The sequence below is a fragment of the Oncorhynchus keta genome, chromosome 29 (genome assembly GCF_023373465.1).
Source record: "Oncorhynchus keta strain PuntledgeMale-10-30-2019 chromosome 29, Oket_V2, whole genome shotgun sequence".
In the NCBI taxonomy this organism is placed as follows: domain Eukaryota; kingdom Metazoa; phylum Chordata; class Actinopteri; order Salmoniformes; family Salmonidae; genus Oncorhynchus; species Oncorhynchus keta.
This window is the reverse complement of record NC_068449.1, coordinates 5,699,126-5,716,617: the sequence shown is the minus strand read 5'-3', so window position 1 is coordinate 5,716,617 and position 17,492 is coordinate 5,699,126. Positions and strand designations below refer to the sequence as shown.

General features: G+C 39.6%; 1 protein-coding gene and 1 long non-coding RNA gene across 4 annotated transcripts in view; one reads left to right on the top strand and one right to left on the bottom strand.

The window, feature by feature from the left end:
* LOC118362234 (bromo adjacent homology domain-containing 1 protein-like) overlaps positions 1–5,102 on the bottom strand; it is a 34,432-nt gene extending 29,330 nt beyond the window's left edge. For 2 of the 3 annotated variants that reach the window (XM_035742410.2, XM_035742414.2), the window contains exon 1: positions 4,983–5,100. The gene's annotated coding sequence lies outside the window, so the exon portion shown is untranslated. Of the gene's footprint in view, positions 1–4,982 lie in introns of all 3 variants that reach the window. The other variant, XM_035742415.2, reaches the window with a different exon arrangement.
* LOC118362235 (uncharacterized) lies at positions 5,006–16,195 on the top strand. The gene is made up of 3 exons (XR_004821159.2): positions 5,006–5,153; positions 5,264–5,358; positions 6,668–16,195. It is a non-coding gene; the product is annotated as an uncharacterized LOC118362235 (long non-coding RNA).
* The last annotated feature ends 1,297 nt before the right edge of the window (positions 16,196–17,492 follow it).

The window sequence follows — 17,492 nt, the reverse complement described above, 5'->3', positions numbered from 1 at the left end:
GCTTACAACACCGCAATGCAATCAATATATGCATTATTGTTTTCAAGTGAGTACAATTGTACTCTAGGCTGTAAACTGGGGTGAAAATGTAATTTGAATAATGGCAGAAAAAGCCTTGTTATTTGGATCAGTTGTGTGTCTACTATCAATAGATAAGGTCTAGAAATGGCACAGTCTAGTAGTCTGGCTGCATTTTTACTTCTGATACCGATGCGCTGTCTGGTGCCGATCATCATTATCCCAAATCATCTACACTGAACAAAAATAAATGCAACCTGCAACAATTTCAAATAGTTTACTGAGTTACAGTTCAGGAAAATCTATTTAAATGAATTCATTAAGCCCTAATCTATGGATTTCACATGACTGGACAAGGTCGCAGCCACAGGTGGGCTTGGGAGGACATAGGCCCACACAATGGGGAGCCAGGCCCAGCCAATCAGAATGAGGGGGTGTTTTATTTCAGCTCATGAAAAATGGGACCAACACTTTACATGTTGCGTTAATATTTTTGTTCCGTGTATATCGATGTGTGCCCAATGCCACACCTCATCTCTGATTCTTCGCTGTGCGCGCAATATCAAGTGTTTCTATCAGCTATTTAGTGTAGTTTCAATCAAATGATTTATAGCTTATAGGCTATGAAGTGCATGCTGGGAGAAGCACAGAGCAAAGTTATATTTTCAAGATAAAATAAATACAACTAGGCTGCATTACACACGGCAATGGATATTCCAACCAAAGAGGTGGAACTACAACCTTCTATAGCCAAGGAGACAAAAAAATTGACTTTGTTTGGGAAGTAATCTAATTCTGTCTATCAATTGATTAAGCTATTCACTTTCTGTACAATAGGAGATGTTTAAACCCAGACAGCTTTTAGGGAAACACTTTCTCTCGTTGGGTTAAGCAACGGAAGAGTAGTCAGCAGTTTAAAGCTTACATTTTTTTTGTGTCGTTAGGCCTACTCTGTCTAGGGTGAAAAGGGTAAACCTAACTTTTGAAAGTACCATGCTCAGATTCCTAATGACTTCTCAGATTTTATTATATCCAAACGGGGACAGTTTCGTTGCAAACAAGACACACAGATTTGGCATTAGAGAAATATGATCAAATGAACACATAGGCTATCTCTGTCCATTCTTAGCCTGTAATTTCAGTAACTGTTTCTATAACTGCATACCTAAAGCTGTGGTCTGTCCAGGAAGTGAGGGTAAACGGTACGCATGTTCTCTGCTATCCACTTTATGTTTAATTATTATTTTGGGTAAAGGAAGGTCTTTTTTATTTTTACATTCGGGGATTGTTTAGGTAAAATCTATTTTGCTGAAGGGAGGGCCATCCATTTTAATTTCAGAGAAGTACGATTTTCTCTATGAAACCCTTATTATAAATAGTGTTCACTCCCTTAAAACAATGTACAGCAGTGAAGGCTCCTCAGGGGAAGAAAGGGATGACCATCCCACTCAGTGAATTTCATAAAAATTGTGAAACATTAAAAAGTTATCCTTTTTAGATAAAACTACACTAAACATCACCAAATAACTTAGTAAAACACACTGTTTTGCAATGAATGTCGACAGTAGCCTCAACTGTACTCTCTGGGGTAGAATCACGGTGTAGCCAGAGGACAGCTATTTTCCATCCTAACCCATCCTCTGGGTACATTGACTTCAATACAAAACCTAGGAGGCTCATGGTTCTCACCCACTTCCGTTGACTTACACAGTAATTATGACGAATTCCGGAGGACGTCCTCCAACCCAGCAGCATGAACTGACATATTGTCAACCCAATCAAAGGATCAGAGAATGAATCTAGTACCGAAAGCATAAGCTACAGGTAGCTAACAATGCATAAAATGTGGTGAGTAGTTGACTCAAAGAGAGAGAAATAAAATAGTTGAACAACTTAATTTCTTCAAGTTAAGGAGATGAGAGAGAGAGATATATTTTGTTGTAATCTCATTCACTTTAGCTAATTTAGCCTACTCAAACATCCAGCTCAAACAGAGAGGCATGCTATTAGTGTTAGCTAGGCTATCCAACACTGGAACTCTTCCAAGTCAAGCTTCCTGTTTTATGAATTTACTGCCATGGGGGCCCGCCGGTGTAACTGCTAAACTGCTTGCTGTACACTGTACTGCGTGATTGTAGCGGGTTTACTAAGGCGTTAGTTATAGTAGCTATGTTGACTATGATATTTGCTAATATGGTGACAATGATGTAGGCTGTGTGTAGCGGTTTGCGGTTATGGTATGAAGGTTTGACTTAGAAACGTTTTTTTTTTTGCCTGGTCACAGACAGCTGTTGTGTTGTGCAGAACAGCGTAGGGAAAAGGTGAGAGGAGAAGAGTGTGTAGATGCAAGAAGGAATTATACAACAAGAAAAGTGATGATGCGGTTTGTCTGCTATGAAAGTGAACGGTTTGTGATCAGGGATGTATTCAATCCACCGATTCTGTAGAAAAAAACATCTTAAACGGAATGAAATGGGGGAAAAAAACCTACCTGAATTATTTGAATAGAAACTCTCGTTTGCAACTGTTTGGACAAATGATTACACCCGAGATCAACTAGATGCAGGCAAGAGTGTGCCTACATTATAAATCTCATGACAGGTATATGGAAAATGTGAGTATCATGTAGTAAGTAGCCTATAACCTATTGATGTTACATTGAGCTGGGTGAATGGAATATGAATGACAGTCATCCAATATGCTGTAATAAAAATAAGGCAATGATCATTAAAAAAAAATATATATTAGTCTTCCTAAATCTTAAACAGCACTGACCGCCACACAGTAACTGTGCATTTTGCATTTGTGAAATGATTTTGATGTGATATATCAGTAAAATGATTTGTTTCTAGAACCGTACCACAGTTGAGAATCGATTCAAATTTACTGTAGATGAGGTATTTAGCTGTTTTGGCTTCCAGAGCCAATTCGCCTTTAAACAGAACACATCAATTCCCTGGACTATACAGAGTAACGTTAGGCACCTTTAGTCCATTATTGGGCTAACCTTGACTGTTGCAAATGGTTTGATCTGTTATGGCAACGAAAAAATACATATGTTTAGGAGAATGACTTAATATAGCAACAACTTGTCAAGTAGTCTCATCGACTGTGACACAAGTTCAAAGCAGCTCAGTGTAAACATATACAGTTGAAGTCAGAAGTTTACATACACTTAGGTTGGTGTCATTAAAACTCTTTTTCAACCACTCCACAAATTTCTTGTTAACAAACTGTAGTTTTGGCAAGTCGGTTAGGACATCTACTTTGTGCATGACACAAGTCATTTTTCCAACAATTGTTTACACTAAGTTGACTGTGCCTTTAAATAGCTTGGAAAATTCCCGAAAATGATGTCATGGCTTTAGAAGCTTCTGATAGGCTAATTGACATAATTTGAGTCAATTGGAGGTGTACCTGAGGATGTATTTCAAGGCCTACCTTCAAACTCAGTGCCTCTTTGCTTGACATCATGAGAAAATCTAAAGAAATCAGACAGGACCTTAGAAAAAAATTGTAGACGTCCACAAATCTGGTTCATCCTTGGGAGCAATTTCCAAACACCTGAAGGTACCACGTTCATCTGTACAAACAATAGTATGCAAGTATAAACACCATGGGACCACGCAGCCATCATACCACTCAGGAAGGAGACGCGTTCCATCTCCTAGAGATGAACGTACCTTGGTGCGAAAAGTGCAAATCAATCCCAGAACAACAGCAAAGGACCTTGTGAAGATGCTGGAGGAAACAGGTATAAAAGTATATATCCACAGTAAAACGAGTCCTATATTGACATAACCTGAAAGGCCACTCAGTAAGGAAGAAGCCACTGCTCCAAAACCGCCATAAAATAGCCAGAATACGGTTTGCAACTGCACATGGGGACAAATATCGTACTTTTTGGAGAAATGTCCTCTGGTCTGATGAAACGAAAATAGAATTGTTTGGCCATAATTACCATCATTATGTTTGGAGGAAAAAGTGGGAGGCTTGCAAGCCGAAGAACACTATCCCAACCGTGAAGCACGGGGGTGGCAGCATCATGTTGTGTGGGTGCTTTGCTGCAGGACGGACTGGTGCACTTCACAAAATAGATGGCTTCATGAAGCAGGAAAATAGTGTAAATATTGAAGCAACATCAAGACATCAAATGGCTTAAGGACAACAAAGTCAAGGTATTGGAGTGGCCATCACGTCAAACCGATAGAAACTTTGAAAAGCATTTGCGAGCAAGGATCCTACAAACCGAACTCAGTTACACCAGCTCTGTCAGGAGGAATGGGCCAAAATTCACCCAACTTATTGTGGGAAGGTGGTGGAAGACTACCGAAAACGTTTGGCCAAGTTAAACAATTTAAAGGAAATGCTACCAAATACTAATTGGGTGTATATAAACTTCTGACCCAGTTGGAATGTGATGAAAGAAATAAAAGCTTAAATAAATCACTAATATTATTCTGACATTTCACATTCTTAAAATAAACTGGTGATCCTAACTGATCCCTGATATGACAGGGAATTTTTACTAGGATTAAATGTCAGGAATTGTGAAGAACGGAGTTTAAATGTATTTGGCTAAGGTGTATGTAAACTTCCGATTTCAACTGTATGTGTCCATCCTCTAGCCTACTCCAAAGGGCTTGATGTCACTGGACTTTCTGTTCTCGCCAGCCACTCAAACTCCAGTCGTGGTAACTCCGCCCGAACACTGCGCATGAAGCGTCAAAAACAGCTGAATGCAGGAAAATCCCCCCAAAAAGTGCGATATTTATTAAGACATGTCAGGTGTATGAGACTCCGCATGTAGATATGAAACACGTATTGTACAGTTGCAAATGGATCTAGTTTCATCCAGTTACAGACCCTCAAACTGCGAGGCGGCTACGGATATCGACCTCAATAACACTAGTCACTGCCGTAACCATCACCGGAGAAAGAAGATATGAAAGGAGAGCACTTACCTGCGGACGGTAGGCTACATGGACCTCGATTCACTTCGGAGTTTTTCTTTTCCTTTTTTTAAATATATATATTTTTTAACATAACGTCGTCATCATCGTTTTTTTAAATGTTGACGTATCACATGTTGCGAAAACATGGAGTTTCTTAAAGGGCCATGGACATACAGTATGGTGAGTTCAGAAAAACTGGGACATCATGAAAAGTGGGACAATTTAATCCTGACGTGTTTTATTTCTTTGTCTGACAATTGAAAATCACCACTGTTGTTGTTCCCTTGCAGAGGAACCACATGATCAAAATCACATCATTTAACTGTTGCGGCATAAAGGGGGCGATACAAGCTTCTAACAGAGCGCTCACCCTGCGTAGCCCATGGTAAGATCAGTAACATAGCTTTTTGTTCTGTTTTGATGTTACATTTATAAAAAGGTCAGAAATATTGCAAAAAAAATGTGATGTAAATATGCATACTATGTACTGGTGCATCAAAATACAAAAGTTGCCAATATTATGTTTCAATTTTGTAATCCCGCATATTTTTTATGTAAAACAGCAAGGAGTAGCTAAAGTGGGACAGTCTTATAGGCTTTTCCAATGCAGGAAAGAGGTCCAGTTTACATTAGGGACCCTGTAATTAGATTAGACAGGGCTCTGGTTCTTGGAGTACTGCTATCTTGCACCAAGCAGAACTATAGCAGGGGGAATTCAGAAAAAGTGGGACACTTTGCATTTCCTGTCTTCTGTAACCTCTTTTGACATCTATGCAGTGTATTAGCCTAACACGGGATGCATTTCTCAAATCTTCAATATGTTTCCTAATCACATAAAATTGAAGTATCATTACTATGAAGACCATCAGTACTATTAAGACCATCCCAGTTGATCTAACCTGCTGTCCAAGTTTATCAAAATGCGAACTGAAAATATGGCTTTGTCTCAGTGTACACAAATGAGTGGCATGCCTCTTGTGAATATGATAAACATGTGTCCTTGTTGTGTGTTTAGGAAACATCTTGAGGGTTTCAGAAATGTATGATGTTGGAAAGATGATTAAAGAGGTTACCGCAAAAACTACTTGTCACTCACATCACACCTATCTGAGGCTGTGATTGACAAAAATGTGGGTGCATGGAAAATGTACATGTTTATATGGATACTAAATGTATTATACTTAATGACATTTATATAAGTAAAACATTTTTTTTTATCCTCAATCTACACACAATACCCCATAATGTCGAAGCAAAAACTGTTTTTATTTAGAAATACCTGCGAATAAAAAATAATAATAAACAAATACCTTATTTACATAAGTATTCAGACCCTTTGCTATGAGATGGGTCAAAGTAGGGTAAGTGGCTTGGTTGAATTGTCTTGAAAGTCTTTCAAAACATTACAGTAAAAAGTAACGGTTGCTATGTGGCCTATCTGGGGGAGTTGGACTGTTCATTAACGGTTGATAGGGTAGCACTTTTCCAGAGCAAAGAGCAGGGTGATTCATTTTGAGACTGTTGAGATTCAAACTGCCTTCAGCCATCTGGATCAGGCAGGGCTGAGTCATTTCATGAGAGCAGAGAGGTCAGAAATAGGAGTTGAAGTACTGGAAACAAGCTGACAATCCATGATTTGAGCACTTGCAAGTGGAACTTGAGTAATGGTAGACAGTGTGCTTTCTCTGTTGCAGACTGCCGAGAGATGGACTTGGAGAAGGAGCTGGTCAAAGGCTTTTGTAATATGAGAGAAGATAAAAGGCTCAAAGGCGCCCGAAGTGTAAGAGGGAGATAACATGGAGGAGGGAGAGACAACAATATGTCAAATGTGAAGTAATTGCTGTTTCTCCTTGCCACAAACACGATTTATATATTTTTTTCTATCCTCTGCCTTTATTTTATTTTAAGTACATAACATAAGTGTTTCACAAAATAATGTTTCATTGAGCTATTGCCCCCCCCCTCCCCAAATCATGAACTGAATTTTTATAATTTTTAGGATAGCTGCTGACATGGCAAAAGCCCTTATTACATTGCATACACAACTAAAGTAAACGAATGGCAAGCTACAAATCACCACATGGGGGCAAAAGTACACCAAATTCAGACTTTTACACCCATGTCATAAAATAGGCTATATTGTTAGTTCATTGTGTAGATGCAAGGGTTTTGCTTATTACAGTGTGGTTCTTGCTCAGAGTGAAGTAGCAAAAGCAGCAGCTACTCTTCCTGGGGTCCAACACAAAACATGGAACCATAATAGACAAGAAAAGCTCAAGGACAGAACTACATCAATAAAACAATAAGCCTAGACAACTAGAGGTTAGAGAGTTGAATAATAGCTGGAAGATTGGATCAACTAGAAGGTTCATTTTGTTCGCAAAATGGACAATCTAGACGGAACTCAAATATAAACTCAACATGTAAATAAAAGATCCTACAATATTTCCATACGCACAAAAAGCTAATTTCTAATTTCTCTCAAATGGTGTGCACAAATCAAAGCACATGTATTTATATAGCCCTTCTTACATCAGCTGATATCTCAAAGTGCTGTACAGAAACCCAGCCTAAACCCCCAAACAGCAAGCAATGCAGGTGTAGAAGCACGGTGGCTAGGAAAAACTCCCTAGAAAAGCCAAAACCTAGGAAGAAACCTAGAGAGGAACCAGGCTATAGGGGTGGCCAGTCCTCTTCTAGCTGTGCCGGTTGGAGATTATAACAGAACATGGCCATGATGTTCAAATGTTCATAAATGACCAGCATGGTCAAATAATAATAATCACAGTAGTTGTCGAGGGTGCAACAAGTCAGCACCTCAGGAGTAAATGTCAGTTGGCTTTTCATAGCCGATCATTAACAGTATCTCTACCGCTCCTGCTGTCTCTAGAGAGTTGAAAACAGCAGGTCTGGGACAGGTAGCACGTCTGGTGAACAGGTCAGGGTTCCATAGCCAGAGGCAGAACAGTTGAAACTGGAGCAGCAGCACGGCCAGGTGGACTGGGGACAGCAAGGAGTCATCATGCCAGGTAGTCCTGAGGCATGGTCCCAGGGCTCAGGTCCTCCGAGAGAGAGAGAGAAAGAAAGAAAGAGAGAGAATTAGAGAGAGCATACTTAAATTCACACAGGACACCGGATAAGACAAGAGAAGTACTCCAAATATAACAGACTGACTCTAGCCCCCCCGTCACAAACTACTGCAGCATAAATACTGGCTGCTGAGACAGGAGGGGTCAGGAGACACTGTGGCCCCATCCGATGATACCCCCGGATAGGGCCAAACAGGCAGGATATAACCCCACCCACTTTGCCAAAGCACAGCCCCCACAACACTAGAGGGATATCTTCAACCACCAACTTACCATCCTGAGACAAGGCAGTGTATAGCCAACAAAGATCTCTGCCAAGGCACAACAAATTTGTTTGCATTCCTGTTAGTGAACATTTCTCCTTTGCCAAGAGAATCTATCCACATGACAGGTGTGGCATATCAAGAAGATGATTGAATAGCATAATCATTGCACAGGTGCACCTTGTGCAGGGGACAATAACAGACCACTCTGTAATGTGCAGTTTTGTCACACAACACAATGCCACAGAGGTCTCAAGTTGAGGGAGTGTGCAATTGGCATGCTGACTGCAGGAATGTCCACCAGAGCTGTTGCCAGAGAATTGAATGTTAAGTTAGAGATAGGGCTGACTACTGCCCCCTTTGGAGGAATTGCGTGCCCATAGTAAACAAAACAAAATCCGTCCAAAATTGCTAATATATGCATATAATAATTATTATTGAATAGAAAACACTCTAAAGCTTCTAAAACCGTTCAAATTAAGTCTGTAAGTAAAGCAGAACTCTCAGGGCAGCCATTCTCCCAAACTCTCTCTTGTCATCATGAAAGTTGGGCCAACTTTGACGTCATCGCACCCACCCTTCCCAACCAGCTACGGATCTGGGAACAGTTTCTATCTCTTCAGCGCGATGTCTCCTTTCAGTGGGGCCTGTCATTGTGAGAATCGCGCGCTCCCTCGAATTTTGGCGGGCTGAAACCTTCGGGTCACGCGAAAATACATGTACATTCATGCGCGCGTCGGGTCCGGAGCTCTCTTTCTTCCAGGATTGACCAAACGATGTTGGTTTGTCTGTTCGAGCTAAGGATTGTTTTACACGTTAAGAACATGCTAAAGCTTGATTCTGCACTTAGTTTGACCAGTTTAGTCGACATATAATATGTCATTTTGAAGTTTTGATGCGCATCCACTAGAATTTTGGCTGCATTTCAGACGGAATTTGTCGTGTTTGATAGCCCAAAGACACAGACTTGAAAACCAAACGCAGTTTTTGGTAAGTATGACTCCTTCCACGGCTTCTGATCGAAGAACATCAAAGGTAAGGGAATATTTATGTGGTAATTTTTGTGTTTCTGTGGACTCCAACATAAAGGAGACATAATGCTAATGTGTGAGCGCCGTCTCATATTATAGCCTAGTGAACGAATTCTGTAACGTTAAAAATAAATGTAACACAGCGGTTGCATTAAGAAGAAGTGTATCTTTCTATCTATATGTAGAACATGTATATTTAGTCAAAGTTTATGATGTGTATTGCTTGTTATCTGACGTTATCTGGTGGAGCTATCATCATTTCTCCGGACATTTGAGTAGCATTTTTTCAACATGGCGTCATTGTAAACAGAGATTTATGGATATAAATGGCATATTATTGAAAAAAACATAAATGTACTGTGTAACATGTCCTATTTTCAAAAGGTTAGTGAATTATTTTTCTTTTAATCCTGCGTTTGTTGATTGCATTTTTTGGCTATTCAAATGAGCTGTGTCTTTGGTGGTGGTTTGACATAAATATGTGCTATGTTTTCGTCGTAAAACATTTTAGAAATCTGACTTGCGGGCTGGATGAACAAGGTGTTTATCTTTCATTTGAGCTATTGGACTTGTTAATGTGTGGAGGTTAAATATTTCTAAGAATATTTTTGCATTCCATGCGCCACCGTTCCAGCTGAACGTGGGAGGGGTCGTTCCCAAAAGGGAATCCTACCCCGTCAACAGGTTAATTTCTTTACCGTAAGCCGCCTCCATGTCATTTTAGAGAATTTGACATTTTGTTGCACGTTGTGTTTTTAAAAAATCAGTATATATTACCGTAAGACACTAACTGGTGGTAGATTTGCATCCTACAATTTTGGACCTATTTTCTTTATTTTGGGCTTTAAAGAGGCACAGCCTATTGAATCATTGAATTTCGAAGAGAAAGTAACAAGTGCCATGATCAATTGGACCAATTGGACAGAGATTTTTTTTTTAAAATGCTCCGAAGATGAGAATATTAGCACCAGATCGAGAGATAAAATATTTGAACAGAATAATCAAATTTTTGAGAATGTAATTTCTGTACAGACAAAGTGCTACACTGAAAATAAATGTGGATTGTCAGTGGAGTATGAGACCTGACATATTTAGAATTAGAATTGAAGAGAAATTCTATTTCTGTTTATACATGGAGTCCATGTACTGTGAAGCTACATTGTGATGCATAGGCCAGTTTTTGCTGTTAAATTATGCCTATGCAATCTTGCCTTTTTTTCAAGGGCCAGAGTTATGTTGTTAGATGAGGATTAAAGTTTAAGTTATTTAGTAAAGTCTATCTATTATAAATAATTAACTCAATGAAAGATTTGTTAAAATGAAAGATTTGTTGAAGGCCATCATCCTTCATTTTCCTACCCATCTAATGTTGTATTATTATCAGTATACTGTAATTCATCTTTTAACTGCAAATATATAGCCTACAAGATCAGATCAAATAAACCTTACTCAAAACCCATGTTTAAAACTATACTTTTGGAATAACTACATGACCCATAATGCTCTTTGACTGAACATTCTAAATTACCGTGGCAATTAATAGTAAACCATGGAATTTATGCATCACAATAGTTATTCTATGGTATGTGGTCAGACAGAGACTTTAATTGCCATACAAGGTGCCACTGGAGGTAGAGAGGGGAGAAAGTTGGAAGGGTCGGCTGAAGGTTTGAACCTCGGTCTCTGGCGAGGAGTCGCATAGGTATTGAGGGCGGGGAGTGTTACCACTCCGCCATGGCTCTGCACACCCAGTTATATTTGTAACCAAAGTATTTTTCAATATTGCATCTATTTGGTGACATTTTGCATAAATAAGCAATTGGCAGTGAGAAAAATATGCACGAAACGTAATATAGAAGAGAAGTTCTGAATATCTTATATTTACCAGCATGAATTTGTTTTGTGCAGGGTAGAATATGCATTAAATGGAGGATTCTGTGATGGAATGGCATTGAATTAAATTAATCAGATCCATTGATTTACGCTAGTTGCTTATACTTCACCATATTCCAGTTTAATTACTTACAAAAATACAGGAAATCAAATCAAATTTTATTTGTCACTTGCGCCGAATACAACAGGTGTAGTAGACCTTAACGTGAAATGCTTACTTACAAGCCCTGAACCAACAATGCAATTCAAGAAATGTATATAACAATAAGGAGGCTATATACAGGGGGTACCGGTACCGAGTCAATTGGCAGGGGTACAGGTTAGTCGAGGTAATTTTTAAAGTGACTATGCATAGATAACAAACATTGAGTAGCATCCGTGTAAAAACTAAATGTAAATAGTCCGGGAGGCCATTTCATTAGTTGTTCAGAAGTCTTATGGCTTGGGGGTAGAAGCTGTTGAGGAGCCTTTGGGTCCTAGAGAACAGTCTATGACTTGGGTGACTGGAGTCTTTGACAATTATTTGGGCCTTCCTCTGACACTTCCTAGTACACACACTACTGTTCAAAAGTTTGGGGTTACTTAGAAATGTCCTTGTTTTTGAAAGAAAAGCTTTTTTTTTGTCCATTAAAATAACATCAAATTGATCAGAAATACAGTATAGACACATTGTTAAAACTTCTTAGGGATCAAATCCCGTTAACGGGATCGATTTGACAACAGCCAGTGAAATTGCAGGGCGCCAAAATCAAACAACAGAAATCTCATAATTAACATTCGTCAAACATACAAGTATTATACACCATTTTAAAGATAAACTTCTTGTTAATCCAACCACAGTGTCCGATTTCAAAAAGGCTTTACGGCGAAAGCATACCATGCGATTATGTTAGGTCAACGCCTAGTCGCAAAAAACATACAGCCATTTTCCAGCCAAAGAGAGGAGTCACAAAAAGCAGAAATAAAGATAAAATTAATCACTAACCTTTGATGATCTTCATCAGATGACACTAATAGGACTTTGTTACACAATACATGTATGTTTTGTTCGATAAAGTTTATATTTATATCCAAAAATCTCAGTTTACATTGGCACGTTATGTTCAGTAATGTTTTGCCTCCAAAACATCCAGTGAATTTGCAGAGAGCCACATCAATTTACAAAAATACTCATCATAAACTTTGATGAAAGATACAAGTGTTATACATAGGATTAAAGATAAACTTCTCCTTAATGCAACTGCTGTGTCAGATTTCAAGCTTTACGGCGAAAGCACACCATGTGACAATCTGAGTACAGCGCTCAGCCACCGAAACAATCCATACAGTTACCCACCAAGTTGTGGAGTCAACAAAAGTCAGAAATAGCATTATAAATATTCACTTACCTTTGATGATCTTCATCGGAATGCACTCCCAGGAATCCCAGTTCCACAATAAATGTTTGTTTTGTTCGATAAAGTCCATCTTTATGTCCAGATAGCGCATTTAGTTCACTAATCCAAATGCACACAGCGCGGGCACTAAGTCCAGACGAAAAGTCTAAAAAGTTCCATTAAAGTTCGTAGAAACATGTCAAACAATGTGTATAATCAATCTTTAGGATGTTTTTATCATAAATCTTCAATAATATTGTAACTGGACAATTCCGTTGTCATTAGAAAGGAAAGTGAACGACCGTCGCGCTCACGGCCACAACTAATGGCTTTCAGGCTGACCCCTTTCACAATAGAAACCTGAAACAACATTCTAAAGACTGTTGACATCTACTGGAAGCCGTAGGAAGTGCAATCTAACCCCATTTACACTGGATATTGGATAGACAATCACTTGAAAAACTACTAACCTCAGATTTCCCACTTCCTGGTTGGATTTTTCTCAGGTTTTCGCCTGCCATAGGAGTTCTGTTATACTCACAGACATCATTCAAACAGGTTTATAAACTTCAGATTGTTGTCTATGCAACTATACTAATAATATATATATATCCTAGCTTCTGGGCCTGAGTAGCAGGCAGTTTACTTTGGGCACACTTTTCATCCGGACATGAAAATACTGCCCCCTATCCCAAAGAAGTGTTGATGTTGTAAATTTCTGATGTAGCTGGAATCGGCTGATCTTTTTATGAAATATCTTCATAGGCGTACAGAGGCCCATTATCAGCAACCATCCCTCCTGTGTTCCAATGGCACGTTGTGTTAGCGAATCAAAGTTTATCATTTTAAACCCTTTTGCAATTATGTTAGCACAGCTGAAAACTGTTGTCCTGATTAAAAAAAGCAATACAACTAGCCTTCTTTAGACTAGTTGAGTATCTGGAGAATCATCATTTGTGGGTTCGATTACAGGCTCAACATGTCCAGACACAAATAACTCTCTTCTGAAACTCTTCAGTCTATTTTTGTTCTGAGAAATGAAGGCTATTCCATGCGACAAATTGCCAAGAAACTGAAGATCTCGTATAACACTGTGTACTACTCCCTTCACAGAACAGTGCAAACGGGCCCTAAACAGAATATAAAGAGTGGGAGGCCCCGGTGCACAACTGAGCAGGAGGACAAGTACATTAGTGTCTAGTTTGAGAAACAGACGCCTCACAAGTCCTCAAATGGCAGCTTCATTAAATAGTACTCCAAAACACCAGTCTCAACGTCAACAGTGAAGAAGCAACTCTGGGATGCTGGTTTCTAGGCAGAGTTGCAAAGAAAAATACATATCTCAGACTGGCCCAAAAAAAGAAAATATTAAGATGGAAAAAGAACAGACTCTGGAAGATTGGAAAAAAAAGTGTTATGGACAGACAAATCTAAGTTTGATGTGTTCAGATCACAAAGAATAAAATTCTTGAGATGCAGAAAAAAGTAAAAAGATGCTGGAGGAGTGCTTGACACCATCTATTAAGCATGGTGGAGGCAATGTGATGGCCTGGGGGGGCTTTGGTGGTGGTAAAGTGGGAGATGTGTACAGGGTAAAAAGGATCATGAAGAAGGAAAGCTATCACTCACAATAATTTTGCAACACCATACCCTGTGGACAGCGCTTAATTGGAGCCAATGTCCTCCAACAACAGGACAATGACCCGAAGCACAGCTCCAAACTATGCAACAACTATTTGGGGAAGAAGCAGTCAGCTGGTATCTATAATGGAGTGGCCAGCACAGTCACCGGATCTCAACCCTATTGAGCTGTTGTGGGAGCAGCTTGACCGTATGGTATGTAGGAAGGGCCCATCAAGGGACATGGGGTGAAATATCTTCAGATTACCTCAACAAATTGACAACTAGAATGCCTGTCACGTTCGTTGTATGGATGAGACCAAGGCGCAGCGTGATGTGAATACATCTTCTATTTTAATGAAACGAAGAACACTTCAACAAACTTACAAAAACAACAAAACGAACATTACGCTATATAGAATAAGTGCAGACACAGGCAACTAATACATAGACAATCACCCACGAATTACCCAAGGAATATGGCTGCCTAAATATGGTTCCCAATCAGAGACAACGATAAACAGCTGCCTCTAACTGAGAACCAATCTAAGCAACCATAGACATATACAAAACACCTAGACTTGTAAACAACCCCATTAACATACAAAAACCCTAGTCAGGTCAAAAACACAACAAACCACCCCTTGTCACACCCTGACCTAACCAAAATAATAAAGTAAACAAAGATAACTAAGGTCAGGGCGTGACAATGCCAAAGGTCTGTGTCTATTCGCTTTCACTTCCTGCTAGGCGATTGAATAAGTGCATCGACGACATCGTCCCCACACAGCATAAGCTCCTAAATTCTTCTGCAAAAATATAGAAATGGAGTTGGATATATGTAGATAAACCTGAATTGTTTTTGCAAGGACTTATACAGGACACTAACCTCAACATCAAAACCTTCATTCCGGTTCACAATTGCATAACTAAAACCTTGATTGTGGACAAAATTACCTGAATGGACTTTTAATATCAAGGACCATAAAATAAAATAAAAAAAATACTTCTAACAAGCCAAAACCTGCAGAAGAAAGACAGCGGAACTTGGAAATACCATCCAACACAAAATTGAGTGAATAATGTTCGGTCTGAACCTACTTTCTGAAGCCAAAAAGTAAAAGACAAACTAATCTCTCGGTTATATGAAGCTTAATAAATAAGTCTAACAAGCTGCTAGGAAAGAATCTGACTGAAACTTGCACTGAAGTGTGAAAACTCTTGATCCTAACAATGGCAGGAGAGTTTCACAGCCCCTCCCCAGCCAAATGCAGAGGCCTTTGAAGCCCCCTCCATCTGTGCAGAGAAGATATCCTCCTCCGAATCCCCACAATACAACAGCCACAGGACAACTTTGTTTGCACGTGGTCAAGGACCATTCGCTGACACTGAAAAGATATAACTAGCTAACTTCTCAACACGGAAAAGAAGGACAGAGACTTGCTAGCTACGTTAGCTAGCTAGCTGGGATTTTCTATAAGGAATCTGCCTCCTGAAAAAAGCTTCTCCCAAGTGGGTGTGACACCTTCTCCCGTTGCCTGCTGCTCTGCTGCTTGGATTCCAACTGACGATCTATTCACCGTCTGCCCTGGCCTGTCTCCCCCTGTCTGGTACAGGTAACCCAGCCACACTCCCCCCTCTCCCCCGAGCTTTCTCTCGCCTCCAGCACACATGCACTGTTGAGGCGAGTGACTCTGAACTTACAATGGCTAGCCCCAAGTTGTTACATTTTTCACTTGTGCTTTATAGATCTTTCTATTTTTATTTTATTTTGTGTTATTGACTATACGTTTGTTGATGTGTAACTCTGTGTTGTTGTTTGTGTCCCACTGCTTTGCTTTATTTTGGCCAAGTCGCAGTTGTAAATGAGAACTTGTTCTCAGCTGGCCTACCTGGTTAAATACAGGTGAAATATATATTTTTTAAATAAAAATGCAATTTTCCTCATGATTCCTGCATGCTTTGTCGACTTTGAACTTGCTTGTTTACCCAACTGTGACACAGTCTGTTTGTTCCCCCACTCGGGACTCTGACTATCTATTGGTTACACAGACTCTTGGCCTCCCATCCTATTCTAACCACCTCTCACTGGCATTGTATTCATGTTACCTAATGAAATTGCTGTACAATATGATATTGTTGCCATCTAATGCACATTCAAATGTTATAAAACAACACTGCAGAGCTTTACCTGTTCTCTGCCGTGCCCTGGTTGTATTATTGCTGATTATATATAGAAATGTGCATGTACACCCTACTCTGGCCCATCTACTGTTGCTTGCCCCAATTCTGTTTTGTGCTCTTGATATCTGCTTCACTGATTTCTGCTCTCGTAAAAGCCTGGGTTTTCTGCACGTTAACACTAGAAGCTTATTACCTAAAAATTGATCAATTGAAAGTGTGGGTTGACAGCTCCAATCCAGATGTGTTGGTCATTACTGAGACGTGGTTCAGAAAGAGTGTGTTGAACATTGATGTTGACCTTTCTGGTTAGAACCTCTTTCAGCAAGACAGATCTTTCAAATGTGGTGGAGTGGCAATCTTTATCAAGGAACATCTTCAGGGCTTGGTTGTCTCCACCAAGTCTGTCCCCAAACAATTTGATTTTCTAGATTTGCAATTTAAACTTTCAAATAACTCTTTGTTGACTGTTTCCGGGTGTTATTGGCCACTATCAGCACGGACCTGTACCCTAAATGCCCTAAACTCTCTCCCGGCCCCCTACACTAAGTCTGAATATATCCTGTTACGTGACCTAAATTGGGACATGCTTAAATCTACAGCAATGGGACTCCCTAAATCTTTCTCAGATTATTACCAATCCCACAAAGTATGACTTCAAACAACCAGAAAAGGCTACACTCCTTGATGTTATCCTTACAAATAATCCTGATAGAAACACCAGACTGATACCTATAATGACCTTAGTGATCACTGTTTTACAGCCTGTGTTCGTAATGGCTGCTCAGTGAAACAACCTGTGCTGACTTGTCATAGACGCTTGCTATAAAACTTTGAGCAAACCTTCCTTCGTGACCTGGCCTCTGTAAATTGGTATAGAATCAGCTTATTCCCCTGTCCAAGACGCTTGGACCTTTTTTGATATTTTCAGTGGTATCGTTCACAAATACTCACTCATAAAGAAAATGAGAATTAAAAACAGATTCAGCCCCTGGTTCGACCGTGATCTGGCAAAGTTATTCCACCTCAAGAATTCCATTTGGCAAATCGCTCGGCACACGCACAC